At 37.5% G+C, this 16,310-nt stretch overlaps 1 long non-coding RNA gene across 1 annotated transcript in view; it reads right to left on the bottom strand.

The window, feature by feature from the left end:
* The window catches only part of LOC141106161 (uncharacterized), a 153,988-nt gene that overhangs the window by 89,555 nt on the left and 48,123 nt on the right, over nucleotides 1-16,310 (bottom strand). Inside the window, exon 2 of the long non-coding RNA XR_012235685.1 lies at nucleotides 6,009-6,078. This is a non-coding gene — a long non-coding RNA (uncharacterized lncRNA). The remainder of the gene's footprint in view (nucleotides 1-6,008; nucleotides 6,079-16,310) is intronic.

The following is a 16,310-nucleotide window of genomic DNA, read 5'->3' as shown; positions in this document are numbered from 1 at the left end:
CAACAAGTAGTCTTTAAAGAGGTTGTAAAGTCAGAAGGTTTATTATCTTACTGCATTCTATGCAGTAAGATAAAAAGCCTTCTGTTTGCAGCAGTTCCTCTCAGCCCCCCTAATACTTACCTGAGGTCCATCCAGATCCAGCAATGTTGTACGAGAGAGTCGGCTGTCCGTAACTCCTCTCCTCACTGACTAAGACAGCAGCACTGCGCCATTGGCTCCTGCTGCTGTCAAAGTCAGTGAGCCAATGAGGAGAGAAAGGGGTGGGGACAGGCCACGGCTCCATGTCTGAATAGACACAGGAAGCTGTGGCTTGGCTCGTGGGCCCCCATAGCAAGCTGCTTACTGTGGGGGCACTCAACAGGAGGGAGGGGCCAGGAGCACCGAAGAGGGACCCGAGAAGAGGAGGATCTGGGCTGCTTTGTGCAAAACCACTGCACAAAGCAGGTAAGTATGATATGTTTCTTATATGTAACAAAAAAAATGTGACTTTACTATCACTTTAACTTTTTGTAGAGGCAGATATATAATCTAATACAGTGGTTCTTAACCTTTTTTGAGACAAAAACCACTTTAAGAATCTGATGAAAGCTATGGACAACCTGCCTAGAAATATGCACATAAACACAACTTTACATGCAATGCATTTATTTACTTTATTTTATTGATATGTGATTCATTACAAAAATGAAACACACAATTATCTTGCACAAATTAAACAAAACAATTTTAATTCTGCCCATATCTACTACTACAACTACCACAAGAAAATGATCATTAACTTTTGCTATTATGAATTGGCACAAAATGGCGATTGTGCAGAAAATTATGATGCAAATTTAAATGGTAAACATGGACCAACAAGTCAAGAAACAGTTAGCGGTTGGTTCTAAAAGCCATGACAGGGTGCGTTTGCTTTCATTTCTTTCAATGGGGAACCATTGATTGGGACAAGGGTGAGGGCTGTATAGTGAATATAAATGCTATTTTATTTTCATCTGCCCCTCATGGACGCCCTGAGACCCATGCATGGACCACTTAGGGGTCTATGGACCACAGGTTAAGAACTCCTGTCTTCAGGACTCAGTACTACTATTTCCAGGGCCAACTATGCACAGTGCCCATTCAAGAAAATGTCCTTCTTTCTCTTAAGCTTGTCATACATAGCTAAAACTTTGGTCAGTTCCCATGACTCAGGTGGAATTTAAGTTGATCCCAGCTCAACAAACTTTGATTAAGTAAAAAAAAAGTGAAAGAAGTTGGACAGCTGCAGTCTCTCTTAAGCCTAGTACACGCTCCGGAGGAGCCACTGTACTAACCATGCAATGTGAGTACAGAAATCTCCCCTGCTTTGCTATTATGTACTGACAGGGTGGGTGGCCCCTCCGCCAAAACACTTCAGTTAGCGCTCTCAGCCAATGGCTTTTCGGGAATAAATCGTCATGCCCCTATGACAGTAGCTGGCTGAATGACCGACTTCTATCTGACCAGCTGCAGTACACATTTCTATTGAACCAGTCAATGTCGCCCAACATTTGGCCCTTGTGTACTAGGCTTTAATGTATTTTGACAGCAGTGGTAACCATCTATCAGAATGCATAAGCCAGCAGTGGCAGAATTCTCTATCCATTTTCCTTAGCATGGATGGGGGAATCTATGAAACTTTACATATATGGCTAACTTTAGTTTTTTTCATTCAGTTGATGATGTGGAAAATACAACACAGCTTGCCTAAAAAAATCCCTTTTTCCGACCATCCAGAACAAATGCTGTGTTTATAGAAACTGTTAGGTAGGCTGCATTCATACATTTGGTAACTTTTAAGATAGCTTGTTAAGCTAGCCATACACCATTCTTTCAACAAATCTCATCAGTACACCAAAAATTCCATCATAGACTTGATGAATGTCACTCGAAAGTATTCAAAATATTGTATGATTTTAATATTCGATCTTGGAATGAATGGAATTTCCTGAAGAAAACTACATCTACTGTTATAATTCCATGTGTTTGAGAACTTTTCTATCCATAGGAAAAAATACGAGGTTGCGCTAATACCTGTGTACCTTAATATAAAATCTACAGTGAGAAGATATTTATATAATGGCTATATATAAACCAAAGATAATGTGCAAACATTAAATGGTGATATAAAAAAGTCCCATCAAGTGAAACATCAAATATAATAACTAAGTGAGTCCAAATCACCAACAGAAACCAAAAAAAGTCCAAGTGATGATTGGTATTAATCCGTGACAGCAAGGCAGGGTCCACCACCAGAAAATGGAAGGGGTTGCTCCTTACCAGATGACCATGACCCCCCACCACAGAGGATCACAGCAAGCAGAAATCTTTAAAAACCAGAATTTAGGAACTGCCAACGATGTCCACCAGAGGTCCTCTCATCATCAGCCATACCAACGAACCCATGGCAAAGATACTGGGAATCGCCACAGGCCTTGATCCTCTGTGGTGGGGGGTCATGGCCATCTGGTAAGGAGCAACCCCTTCCATTTTCTGGTGGTGGACCCTCCCTTGCTGTCACGGATTAATACCAATCATCACTTGGACTTTTTTTGGTTTCTGTTGGTGATTTGGACTCACTTAGTTATTATATTTGATGTTTCACTTGATGGGACTTTTTTATATCACCATTTAATGTTTGCACATTATCTTTGGTTTATATATAGCCATTATATAAATATCTTCTCACTGTAGATTTTATATTAAGGTACACAGGTATTAGCGCAACCCCGTATTTTTTCCTATGTTTATTCACAATTGATGTTTTTTGTGGGGATTGCAGCTTTTGCATATTAATTGATAATTTTGGTTTATTAGCGCGGTTTCTCCTAATTTTCTAACTTTTCTATCCACATCTATTGATTTGTCTAGTCAACATGGTCAAAAACAATTGTTTGACCCATTAACTATCAGCAAATTAAATGAACGTTCTAAAAAAGAAAATTTTTTAACAAATGCTACTGGTGTATGGCCAGTTTTAGTTAAATTTGCCTGGTCATGTCTGTGTGTGGTCAGCTTTAGATATACAAGTCATCAGGAAATTTATTTGGTGTTAACAGATACATGAAACTTGTAGCGAAAACACCCAGGTGGATCTTTTTGCTATCTTTCCACACAATGTAAAACAATTAGTAGGAGTATTTAATGACCTGTCATTCTTGGTAAAGCAGAAAATGGAAAAAACAGAAGTGTACAATGTGTGTGAATTCAGTACTTTAAACCATTCAGCCACAAAACATCACTAGACCCAAAGTTCAGAATATCCTGGAAGCAACCATATAAATATATTTACTCTTCACTATTTGACCTCCACAAAAGTGGACCTAAGATTATCTGGATTTCTACATGAGGAAGTGGGTCATGATGTCAATAACCAGAATGCTTGCATGGACATTATTTCTCTTTTTAAAAGACAAAATAGACATAACACAGAAAGCACTGGACTGCACAATGCAAAGCATTTGAAAATGATGTAAACATTACAGAGTATAAACTATGAAGCTTAACAAGACAGTGCAAACATTGTGCATTAAGCTATTAGACGGCATCTATACAGATCTGACAACAGTAACCATAAATCTAACATTAAATGCTATTATTTGCACTGCCTTTATAAAAAAAATCTTGTATGTTTCTTGAAAATCAGAGGTTCTTAACATATCTAAAGGAAGGAGAACGTATAAATATCAGTCCTGCCTGATAACTATATATTGGGTTTTGATAGTTTTATATACAGTAGGTAGTTTCCTGTTTAGATAAAATAGTCATTAAAACTTGTATCCCATGAATAAATTATTACCCCAAGTGTATTGTGCATATGATATGAGTGGGAAATTAAAAGTGCTGAGAACCAATGATTTAAGCAACTTTGACTATTTTTGTAAAAATAATGCAGTGCAAAGGAAGACAAAAACTCAGCCCATGGTAGTGACAGTATAAAGGAACAAGGCATGCACAAAGGTCAAGCAATGGTATCAAACAACACATGAATATCATTACATTGAAATGGTTTTCTGAGGGACCTGGTTTGATGAATATTAAGAGAGAGGGGTCAGGTCAGTGGTAAATGACCCTGATTACCCCTGAGGTTTTGCTAGGGTCAAAGTTCAACTACAAACACAAACTGAGTGCTAAGTGGCACTGCTTTTACCAGGAACAGTTCCATAAGATTTCGTTGTTCAGTATCCAGTATATGTGTGTTCCAGGAAACTAAATTCGCTATATCAGTCTCACGTATGGACATGTATGGTCATATAGCTGTAGATCTTATGACAGTACCATGATTGCACAAGCTATAGTGTATGCTGCTGGAACAGTTACATATTGCTGATTGGTTTTCTGCACTGGTGGGTGATCTGAAAATGCTATGAAACTGAACTCTAGGTAAATACTGACCTCTCAGTAAATACTGTATATAAAGAAACCCTTTGATTTGTTTATGTATTAACAAAAAAAAAAAATGTTTGTTTGCCATAATCTTCTGCAGATTCAGGGCTGCTGGTCTAACACTGGAACACTGGGTGCCTGCTTACAGGAAGGGGCAACAAAAGGGTTGACCTTATCAGTGTGCTTCTATTCCTTTGTTGCCCAATCAGCACACTGGTGGTGCAATGAAATGAAAAGAAAAATGTTATGTATGTTATCTATAGTAAACTTACAAAAAAAAAATAAAAACCCTGCGACTATAAAGAAAATACGTGGCTGTTCATACCTCTGCTAACCCCCTCTATCTATATCTATCTATCTATCTATCTATCTATCTATCTATCTATCTATCTATCTATCTATCTATTTATCTATCTATCTATCTATCATCAGGCACCTTAGGGTGCTACCATTTACGTTGTAGTTTAGGCTTAGCTTAAGTGTTTCATTTTCATAGCAAAATCATATTACAAATTTTGCACAGAATAGGTTTTCTTGGAGATAAAGAACATAAATCAAAATCTGAGTTCCATATAAAAGTAATGGCCATATAATATTTATCCCTGAAAAAAAAACATTGCTTACTCAATGAAAACACAAATAGTAATGGTCTATGTACCCACAGTTATCAATTAAATTAGCATTCAAGAATTAAACTGCTAACAACTGCTTTATTACTGCTGTTACTGCACATTTACTATTCTTGCACCAAGCTATTAATTAAAGGGAAACTACAGTGTATTTTCGGTAAATGTACACTATAGGTTATTATGGTTACAGTTATCAGGAAGTCATTTGTAGGCTATTGTTAGATTTTACTTGTTTGCTATTCTATATTTTGAATTTTGTATTACATATACAAATTTGTAAATACTCATTTCAATATCAGATACATTGGAAAAAGTCCCTGCTTATCAACACTTGACATAAGCTCAATAGGCTTTATAAAATGTCCATAGTTTTCTGTTATTTTTTTAATAAAAATTAACATTAACTGCTAAAATTATTATTAATGTTATATATACTGTATATATATATATATATATATATATATATAGAGAGAGAGAGAGAGAGAGAGAGAGAGAGAGAGAGAGAGAGAAAGAGAGAGAGAGAGAGAAAGATCTATATATATAGATAGATATCTATATATAGATAGATATATAGATATACAGTGTATATATAACTATAGTTTCCCTTTAACCTTAAAACTTGGTTTCCCGTACAGGACATTTGGTTGCCCAGGGTGGCCTCTGATATGCAGATCTGTCAGACATTGAGGATCAGTACATGCTCCTTTCAACTGTGAGCATTCGGACCACTGCAATCTAATCCCTGACTTGGCCAACAAACGGATGAGGCACACTTGCCGTTAAAATGTTCTTTTGCACAAAATCTCTGCATGCAATAGCAAGCACTTATCACTTTTCCAAGGCCTAGTCATTGGAAATAATGCCTTCAATTGGTTGTAATTACCAACCTGTGTATTTCAACCCTAAATCGACAGCTAACATGTACTTTTTTTTGAAAAACAATCAGATAATGTAACATAAAAAGTCTCTTACCAGGTGGACATATACACTTTACACTCGTATCTCTTGTCTCTCGAAGTCTTGGTAGATGAGATTTCAGTTTCTGAAGAGAAACACAGCAGGAAAACATTTTATTAAGTGCAACACTTACATTACATGGCTCATTTCATGACATAATCATTATCATTATAAACACTTTTGGTAGAAGATGGAAAAACAGAGCTTAATTACTTCAATGTACAGTGATGCATGTACATGTTGATTTTTTTATCAGATCCAAGCTTCATACAACTGTTCCTGTTTAAGTCTTTCTTATGAAGTACTGCTTCTGATTTCTCCATAATGTCAGCTGGGGTTTAATATGCTGGATTAGGTTTTCCTGTCAGAGCACCTGCTGATAAATGTATTGAACCAAAAAAGACTTTGCACCTCTGCATTCTGCGGGATCCTGTTTCCTGTATGAGACTGAGCCAGGCATAGTGTGGGCAGGTGCAGTGCCCTTCTATACCCTCCACACATACATGTGCCAATGCACCTCAAGATTACTTCCCTGCTAGGTCTCAGTTACAGTCCTGGATGACACATGTTTAGGATGGGGGTATACTCTAGTAATATCCATCTGAATGGGCAGGTGTAAATAATTATGGACTTAGATTTTTTTTCATAGCATGAGAGCTGCCACACTTCGCCGGTAAGCCATGGGTTTGAGGCTTACCTCCTGATTCTGGTCTGGTCATGGCAACTGTTTCTACTGTTTTTGGCTTTTATTTTTTGCCACTTCCATAAGTAGATGGAGCCCTGTGACAGATGCATAGCTCCCAACTGTCCTTCATTTGGAGCCAAATACCTTTGTCCCTCCTTGTTCCTCAGTTGTTCCTCTTAGTCTGTCCCTCTTTTTCCCTTTTTTTTCTGAAGTTTAAACCACTATAAAACATTGTACTTTTTAACGAACAAAAATGTATTATACCCTATTAGATCTTCCATGTTCATCCAACATATAATCTATTGCAGATGTTACTATGAAAAGACAGGAAAAGTAAAGTAATAATGAAAAAGTCCAAAAAAAGTAATAAAAAGCCACTAGGACACAATGTGGACTTTGACCTCAATTGTTTCATTTCAGATTATTAAACTCTGATCTTTTTAGTTTCTTTACCCTCTCCTAATTTTTATTATGGAAGTAATTAACGTTAACATCATTTCATTAATTACTAGTTATCCATTGAATATCTGGCATTAGGAGTTGGTGCCACCTGCTTCTGTATCACTACTTTTTCTCAACCTCTAGGAAATTGGCCCCTTGGAGGTTTTTATTCTATACAATTCATTTTATGTTATCTTAAGAATATTGTAGTGATTTTTTCATGGTATATTTTTCAACCTTTTTAGCAATAAGTCATCCCATTACAAATATTTTTTAACTATGTTATGGTTTTTTGCCATTTGGTGCTTTATTACCAGGGAGGAGAGGCGGGCTTCATTCGGCTTCCCGATCACGGCCGGATCGGGTAGCAGCTTTAGTTTTCTGGCTTGTGATAATCGTTTTAAATGTAAGTGCAATACTTGGAATAAAATTTATTGGTTTAACTACTACACTATGGAGTACTTCCCCCTTTGTTTTATATTGCTGGGCTGACTGACTGGGCGACCTGAGAGCGGAGTGCGGTCTGTGATAGGAGATCCCTAGGGGAACCACTATTGGGGGGATTGTGAAACCGATGAAATTACCTATGGTTGCTTACAGGGCTGTTGTCGTTCAGCCATGAGGTGAGAGGCTGGGGGACCACATCTTTTCACACACCTGAGATTGATTGTCGGCACTGGGTACTTTCTGATGAACTATTTCTTTACACATTCTCGGGATTGGCACGATTTGGATTGCATCATATATGGGATCTCTTTATTGAAGATATCGTTTTTATTTAAGACTCTTTCTGAATTTCTTGGACTTTATTTTTAATATATATTTTTCACACACTTTTGTGGAATCTCTGCATTAATTTTAATATATTTATTTATACATTTTTTGGAATTTCTGCATGTCACCTTACGTTTTTTGCTGATTTATTTCTTTGATGCTGCACAGATTGTAAATTTGCACATTTTATATATTTAATTAATATTTATTACCATGTCATTATTATTCATTATTGTACACACTTATTGATGTTGCACTTGTATACTTGCACATTGGTCTAGTATTCACTCAATTTTTGAGCTCTGTTTGGAGCCTATTTCTTAGGATTTATAACCTTTTTTTTCCCCTCCTGGTAAAAATATATTTTCCATCTTTTTGCGAAGCCCCATCTGTAACCCACCGGGGAGTGGGTGTGTTATATACATTTCTTTGATGTAACAATGGCTCATTATAACCTATGGTTACACAATGTAATGGAAGAGTAATATTAAAACACAATTATTATTTGGATTTTCTGAATCTCCTGAATACTTGGTTGCTTTACAATCTTAGTTGAATCTATTTGTCTGACTTTAGTAAGCGCTGCATAATTTACTAATCCTAATAAAAAGCACTTGTGGTTTTAACCAATCATTTTTCATTATTTAACCATTCTTTGTGGTCCATGAAATGGGAGCATGGCGGGCTGTGTGTCCCTTCCTACATACTTTGTACTAAAAGGTATTCCTTTTTCTCATCTCAGAAAGTTGGGACGTATGCAGATAGAAGAACATTGGTAACCAGAGACTGAACAACTTGGTAGTCCTAAAGTGGTATTCCCTTCTAAAATTGCATTACTAGATAAGGCCCCCTCTATGCAGTAACACTAAGAGATCCCCACTAACAGTATAGCTATATTTCTCTAGATGTTGAAGCAAAATACCCCATGATCATTCTCCCAGTAGTACATTTAGTAAGAAAAAAGAACAGATAATTAGGTTTTCATCCTTCCAAGTGAATTCTGCACTATCATGCCCTTTAAAAATTTCCCTAGTTTCTGTTTATATAGCATTTGCAGTTTTAGGAAGATATTTTATAGAGGATAATGTATAGTGAGATATCTATACATCTTATTCTCGATTGTAGTGCTACCAGGACCTACAACAATGTTTTTTCCAGTTCAGTTGAGCAATAAATATAGCACCCCCAAGGTGAACACTACATTTTATTTCTACCATAGGAAGGAAAGGGATGGTACCAGCTCACAAACAGATTTCCTTACAAGCTGGAAAATCTCTATTTGCACTTGGTGGTTGGAAATGCTCTCTATTGCTAAGTAGTTAACTCATATACAGATGATCCTTACTTAGTCTTTGTGATGTTCAGATCTGTCCTAATGCGTGCAAGGATTGAGGTGGGTATTTCTACATCAAGGCCGCTCATTCAGACATGCTGTTATCCAAGATATTTAACCAACATATTCCTTTTTTAAGGTAGAATTTTGCAAAAGAATTCCCCATTCAGTACTAAATTATAAATACCTACATAATCAGTAATGAATCCAGAAAGCATGTTGGCTGGGCAGTTGTTGACAGTTTTTATTACTTTACAAGAAAACTTGCATTAAGTTATTGATACCCAAAAAGTGTCTGTTACAAGTTAAAACAGTAACACTTGGCATTTGTTTTGATTGTGGAAGCACAAGTGAACATAAAAAAGTACCAATAAAAAATAATTTTGGCATAAATTCCTGCAAAAATGTGGGTGCTAGAAGAAGTACCTCTTCTTGCCATTATATGGAGCAAGGGCAAGTTTTCCCATAAAATATGGTAGACCTAAGCCATGGTGAGCCAGTACTGCTGTGGTACTTGCTCCTAAAAAGCCCCTCTTTGCATGTCTTCCCACTACTTCCCACTACTTCTAACACTCCCTGCTTTTAACACTCATTTATCATCTGCTGGCTTCAGATTGACCATTGCAGGCTGTCGGAGTAGAGTTCCTTCCCCATTCAACTGAGTCACATCCTAGTCAGGCAGTGGAGAAAAATTGATAGTAGGGAGGCAATTTTAAGGAGACAGTAGTGACGAGAATTTATTAAATTCCGTTTGGGATTATTAAAGTATTCTGAATCTGAATGTAAAGACATGTGGAGAATGACAGATCTAAAGGAGACATAGACGGTCCAATGGGCATACTCATCTTTTGCACTTGCCCAGTAAGAAGAGCTCCATTTAAGGTGAATTAACTATAATATGGTACATGAATATAAGCAAGTCTCTTTTTACGAAATATTATTGCAAGTGGAATTTTAAAAAGACTGTCATCCAAGTTACTATAACATTACGCACAAACTAGTCCTTCTATCTTCTGTTTAACTGATGTGTGACTTCTGGCAAGATAAATAGTGGGAACAGATTTGCACCATATCCAATTAATCATTTTGGTGGGCACCACAATTTCTTTACCCTAAGGATTGCTAAGGTTAACTATTGGGAAACAAAGACTGAAACTTGCTGAAGATCAAAGAAAACAGAACTATGGAATTTTCCCATGGGTATTAACATCAAGTCATAATTTACAATTATCAGGCATACTAGAAACTTCATCTGCAATTTGATTGGTTTCTGTAGATCACTGTACATACAAAATGATTGCTGTTTTTAATGCCAAAATATTTCTATTTTTTCTTTTAGAGGACATTTTACATTTGCTTTCAACAAGTTTTTGTACATTTGCTTGTTTGGTTGTGTATTCACAGCCCACACACCTTTATACTCCCAAAGATATGTCTGTTGGACAGATTGACTTTTAATGATGTATTTACCACTTCAAATAACCGCTCAACACAAGAGGCCTCTAATAGAGCATCAATGAGAGGTAACAATACATTATTAATGCTGTCTTTAAACATCAAAGCTTCATCGCATTTAAATGATCACAAAGGAGGGGCGGAGGGCAAAGTTACTAGAACGGCAATAAAGTCTTTCAGCTATACAACACCTCGTGTATAACTGTCAATGAAAGAAAATGCAGATGCACAAAAAGTTATATATACAGGAAGCAGCTTTTGTATAGTAATGGCTAAAACAAATACTGTGGGAAGGTCAAAAGAATTAAATGGGTGCTAGAGCCCCAAGGAATAAACACTGGTTTTCATGTATGCAGTAGTGTGGTTAGGGGCAGCGCATCATGAAAGGAAGTTCTGACCTTGAAGACAAGCTTGGACTAGACGTGTTCATGTAAACAGTATGTATAGTGTATACTCAGTGAGCAAATATATTTTAAGTTCATATAAAGTCTTCTTTAAAGAACACCTGTTATCGGATGTAAATAGCTTAAATGGCCTAGAGAAACACAAACAGCCACACTCGAGTGCTTGCACATACCTCTGTAAAACCACCTCAACAAATTTTGGGGCACCCTTATACACAACTCTCATCTTGGAAAAAGGTTGAAGGCTGGTCTGCCCCCTCCTGCTGCTAAACTTATTGATTATTCAAGTTGAGAACCTGCCTATTGGAAATATGGGACACAACAATTGGCGGTAACAACAGAAAAAAATGGAGACCATTCCTGTGTTAGGCTGGAGTTTAACTTTTTTTTATGGGGTTTATTTAATTATTTTGGATAAAAATACAAAGTTCAAAAGAGCATGAAAGCTTAGACCAACACAAAAGAGAAAAAGAGGCGTATACCCAACATTGTACATTCAATTTGCAAGCAAAACCAAAGTTACAGGCAAAAAAAAAAAAAAAAAAAAAACAAATAAAAGGGACAAATATGCACACAACCATACCTACATATGCTCCCAAGAGTTGAGTTGGAGTGGAACTTTAAAATACATCTGTAACCTAAACTTTTTTTTTTCAGCAACAGCAGCTGTTTTCCAATAGGGGGTATTTGTTAAGATGACAACTGCCTGAGTGGGGATTCCCCCCCCCCCCCCCACTTTGAAGACATTTCCTGACACTTCCTGTTTCCCCAGAACAGGAAATAAGGTCACATCACACAAATATAACAAAGTAAAACAAAACCCTAACTTTTCCAAACTAAAAAAAAAGTTGTAAGGGAAAAAAATAAGTGCTACCACTAATTTATGACCAACCCTATGGAAAGTTTTGCAAATGTTTAGGGCACAGGAATTCGTTCATCAGTCAAATTATCCAGTAACAGATGACAGCAGATTAGATGCTTACAGCACAGCTTTCTGCTCTATGATCATCAGATATTCTTTAAATTGAGCATGTACGTGGAAGCATGCTTATGTGCTATGTAAACAAAACACAGGATTTGACTCAAGGTGTGAATAGGTGCTCCTACACAGCTTACAACCACAGACAGGTCTTATTTGATCTTGAAATCTCTTCTGCGGGAAGCAACTAAAACAGCCTTCAAAACAGACACACAGGAACATCGCCCAACATAGAGGTTTGTAAGGTAGCAAGAGTGAGAATGAGCAACGAAAAATAAAATATTTAATCAACAAGAACAAATCAAAACAAAATGTGGTTACAGAAAATATATACAGAGATAGGATACACTACAATGAGGTTTGTTACCATAACATTAAAATAAAAGATACTGTACTATAAAGTGTAACTAAAGTAAAAAAAAGTATATGATTAAAATAACAAACATGTTATACTTACCTGCTCTGTGAAGTGGTATTGCACAGAGTGGCCCCGATCCTCCTCTTCTGGGGTCCCTGGTGGAGATCTTGGCTCCTCCTCTTCTTTTTAGGACTACTAAAGGACTAAGGACTACTAAAAAGACGCTATGGGGAGAATGTGGTCTGACCTGTGTGTCTATGGAGCCGCGCTCCATTGACTTACACAGCGGGACATAGGCCTGCCCCCCACTTCCTCTTCACTGCATCTGATTGACGGCTGCAAGAGCCAATGGCTCCTGCTGCTGCTCGAGTGCTGTGTAAAGAGGAGAAGAGGGCAGAATAGATGCAGCCCTTCACAGCGCTGATCTCTTCTCCCCTCTCTTCCCCTTCACACAGGGAAAGGGGGGCACAGAGAAACGGAAAACATTTTTTACCTTAATGCACACAATGCATTAAGGTAAAAAAACATGTTTAGGTTTAGTAGCACTTTAAGGGCTGATTCACTCTAGAATTTGCACACTTTTGCATGTTCTAGTTTTGACAGGCCATTCATTTCAATGGGCTGCCAAATGCTCAGGAACACACAAAAAGTAAGAAAGGCGCAGCACCAAAGTGAATAGTACTGCGGTAACACAGTTTATAAACTGCGTTGGATGGAGTTCAGGACTTCAATATCCACAATTCCCTGGCACTACAGAGAAGGAGAGAGAACTTTTCCCAGGCAAATTACCAGAGGTCTGGGCGTATGTGTGTCCTATACCTACACCAGAAGATTAGAGAGTACAGAGCTGTAACCTATGTGCTGTGGGACTGAGGCACCGTGAGGATACAGTCTTTGCTGTGCTGAGTGCCTCAGGCAACCCAGAAGTAATTTTAAAACAAAGAATGACACTGTGCTAACGGCCCAACAGTAGCATACATAGAAATGCCAGCAGTGGCCTGCACATATACAGTATATGGTATGAAGTATTCACATTTATAAAATCGGGCCCTGTTCAACGTGTGCTCAAATAAAAACACTTACAAACAATGAATGATGTTAGGCTCCAAACAAATGACAACTCCCACAATTCCAACAGTGGCTGTGTGTATGAGTGGTGATGTCACAATTTCTGGCTCCACCCTACACGTCTCGTCACATATGACGACATCATATGTTTGGAAGCTTTTTTCACCAATATAAAGATTTTATTGAAGATGTTACACTATTGGAGCCTTGTGCTCTTTCTTTTTTCTTTCTGTTACATATGTTTTGCTGAATATACCTGGGCTAGAGGAGTGGCGGTCCTTAGATTTCCATATTGACCGCAAAGCAGTGTACATTTTCAGCATTGCTTGACTTCTCTTATTCTGAGTGCTACATTGTTTTTGGTAAGCTTATATGTTTAACACGGTGAAGTGAGCATGAGGTGGATCAAATATGACGTTTTTGAGCACCAACCATTACAGCTACAAGACTTATCTTCATTACTACATGGACTTTTTATTGTATTGCGATGCACTTTGATTTATGTGTTGTTCTTGTGTAGGACAATATTGGGACACATAATATTAATTCACAGTAATTTGTTTTATGTTTTTTTTAATAATAGTATTTCTTTTTATGAATACTTTATGTCACTCAAATGGAGCATGGTACGATTTTAGAAATGTGAACCCAGAAGTGAGCGGACATCTGACCAGAGGGACCACTGCTGCTGTGTCCTTCAGGACCAGTGAGAGTCTGAAGGAGAGACTGAGCCTTTTGAGGACCAAGCTGCTGGGGATTGAGGACAGCAGACCGCCAAATGCACTGGACAAGACAGGATTGGTGAGCAGAACAACTGTGCTTAACCCCTCACTGCCATTTCTTAGCAGCCAATCAGCCTTCCACTGTGTACATTCTTAAAGGGACAACTTTTTATTACAAAAAAAAGCTTTTTTATTACAAAAATTGGTTACTTAAACACTTTTAACTTACCACTAATAGTTTTTTTTTTTATGAGCACTAAAGTATTTATCCAGCATTGATTGACATATTCTTTTAAGTTATTTTGTGTTTGAAAGTTGATTGAAGAATGGCTTAAATTTGCCTGAAAAATGTGTGTTTGGTGGCCAGCATTAGGGTTAGGGTATACCACTCTTTTTTAATATTAGTTTAGAGAAAAAAGATTAAACTTTGGATATCAGGATCAGCTTATGTAAGCAACATGCTTTATTATATTACTCTGAATGAAGTTTGGTTAAATCAGAACTTCACCCAAAAAAGGAAAGTTCCACTTCTCCTCCTCTTCCCCCCTTCTTTACCACTTTTGGAGACTTTTTTTTTTTTTTTTTTCTAGGAGCGAGTGCCTAGTTTTGACAGGTACCAACACCTAGGTGATCCAAATGGAAGTTGCCCCCCCCACCCACAACATCCACGTCACAGATCCCAGAACACTACGGGTCCATTAACAAAGCATGAAACAATGTCAATTTTCACAATACACATGTTCCTGGATTAGGCTCAGAAATAGCGGGTGCTGCAGCAACAGCCATCTGTACACTAATGGCATGACAGGCCAATGTACATCTTTACCACGGATCAACCAATACTGTCCAAAAGTTTTACTGAAAGATGATCACATCACAATTGATAAAATGCAACGTTTTAGAGCCACGCAGGACCCCTTCTTCAAGCATTCAAATGCCTGACGAAGGTGTCCTGTGCGGCACTGAAACATCACACTTTGTCCATTGTGATTTGATCTTCCTTCAAAAAAAAACTTTCAAACAGTATTGGTTGATCCATGGTGTGCTGGCAAATATGTACATTCACAAAGCACATTGTGACTTGTGCAGTGAAAAGATGGCTGTGAAGCTGCAGGAAGTCACAGTCAGCTTCCCAAAAGTAAGATGGCGGTGCCAGGGACCCGATGACCAGCGAGGAACCGGCCCGGGTGATGACATCGCTCAATACCTGGACTGAAAAGTGTGTTTATTAAAAGTAAGCAGCTAGAGTATTTGTCGCTGCTGACTTATTTATTTTTTAGAAACAACTGTAGCTCCTCTTGAATATGCTCAAGAAAAAAGACAATAATCTGTATGGAAATACTTCTAGAACTGATGTGTTCCTTGGCCTGGATAGTGTTATGTCATCATTGCTGGTAACTGAAGAACAGTAAAACTGAGTGATGTTCAACAGTAGCAAGCAGTATTGTATGACAAGTCTGATTTGGCAGCATTATCCCCATAAAACACATATTTTTATGTCTTTGCCTTTCTACTTTCTGTAAACTGAACACACACATTTGCTCTCCAAGCTCTTTGATGACCAATTTAAATACAGGTAATTTTAGGCAAGACATTTTGTACCATTGTGTCTGAAACCAAGGTAGTAAAGCAAGATTAGCACCCTTTTCATCTGCAGCATGTTAACAACATCTTAACATCCAGACAGAAGTATAGAACAGGCCTCGATATGACTACTCATCCATCTTAGGGATCTGTGTCTATTGCTTGTCATAGGTGTAAACATAGGTAAACATATAGACCATTTTTTTATTGTCCTCACTTATATAAACACCTTGAGGAGCTTTGACTGCTGCAGTTTTTTTTCTATTTCAAATTCTCCCATGGACAATAAAGTAGACATAAAACCATTTATCATATATATATACTCTTTAACCTGTTAATATAATTCCAAAGCTACCAATTTTAAAATATTAAAATTGGTAGCTTTGATGAAAGCCTAACTCCAGGTTTTTTGTTACTTTAAAACTTTCTTTGGGTCAAGCTGGTCAAACTGAACTACTTAAAAGTAAAACAAAACCTGCAGTTAGGCTTTAAAATGGTAACTGGTGATCCTGCT

The sequence above is a fragment of the Aquarana catesbeiana genome, linkage group LG08, assembly GCF_042186555.1.
Source record: "Aquarana catesbeiana isolate 2022-GZ linkage group LG08, ASM4218655v1, whole genome shotgun sequence".
In the NCBI taxonomy this organism is placed as follows: domain Eukaryota; kingdom Metazoa; phylum Chordata; class Amphibia; order Anura; family Ranidae; genus Aquarana; species Aquarana catesbeiana.
Note: the sequence above shows the minus strand (reverse complement) of the source record. Positions and strands in the feature narration are given on the sequence as shown.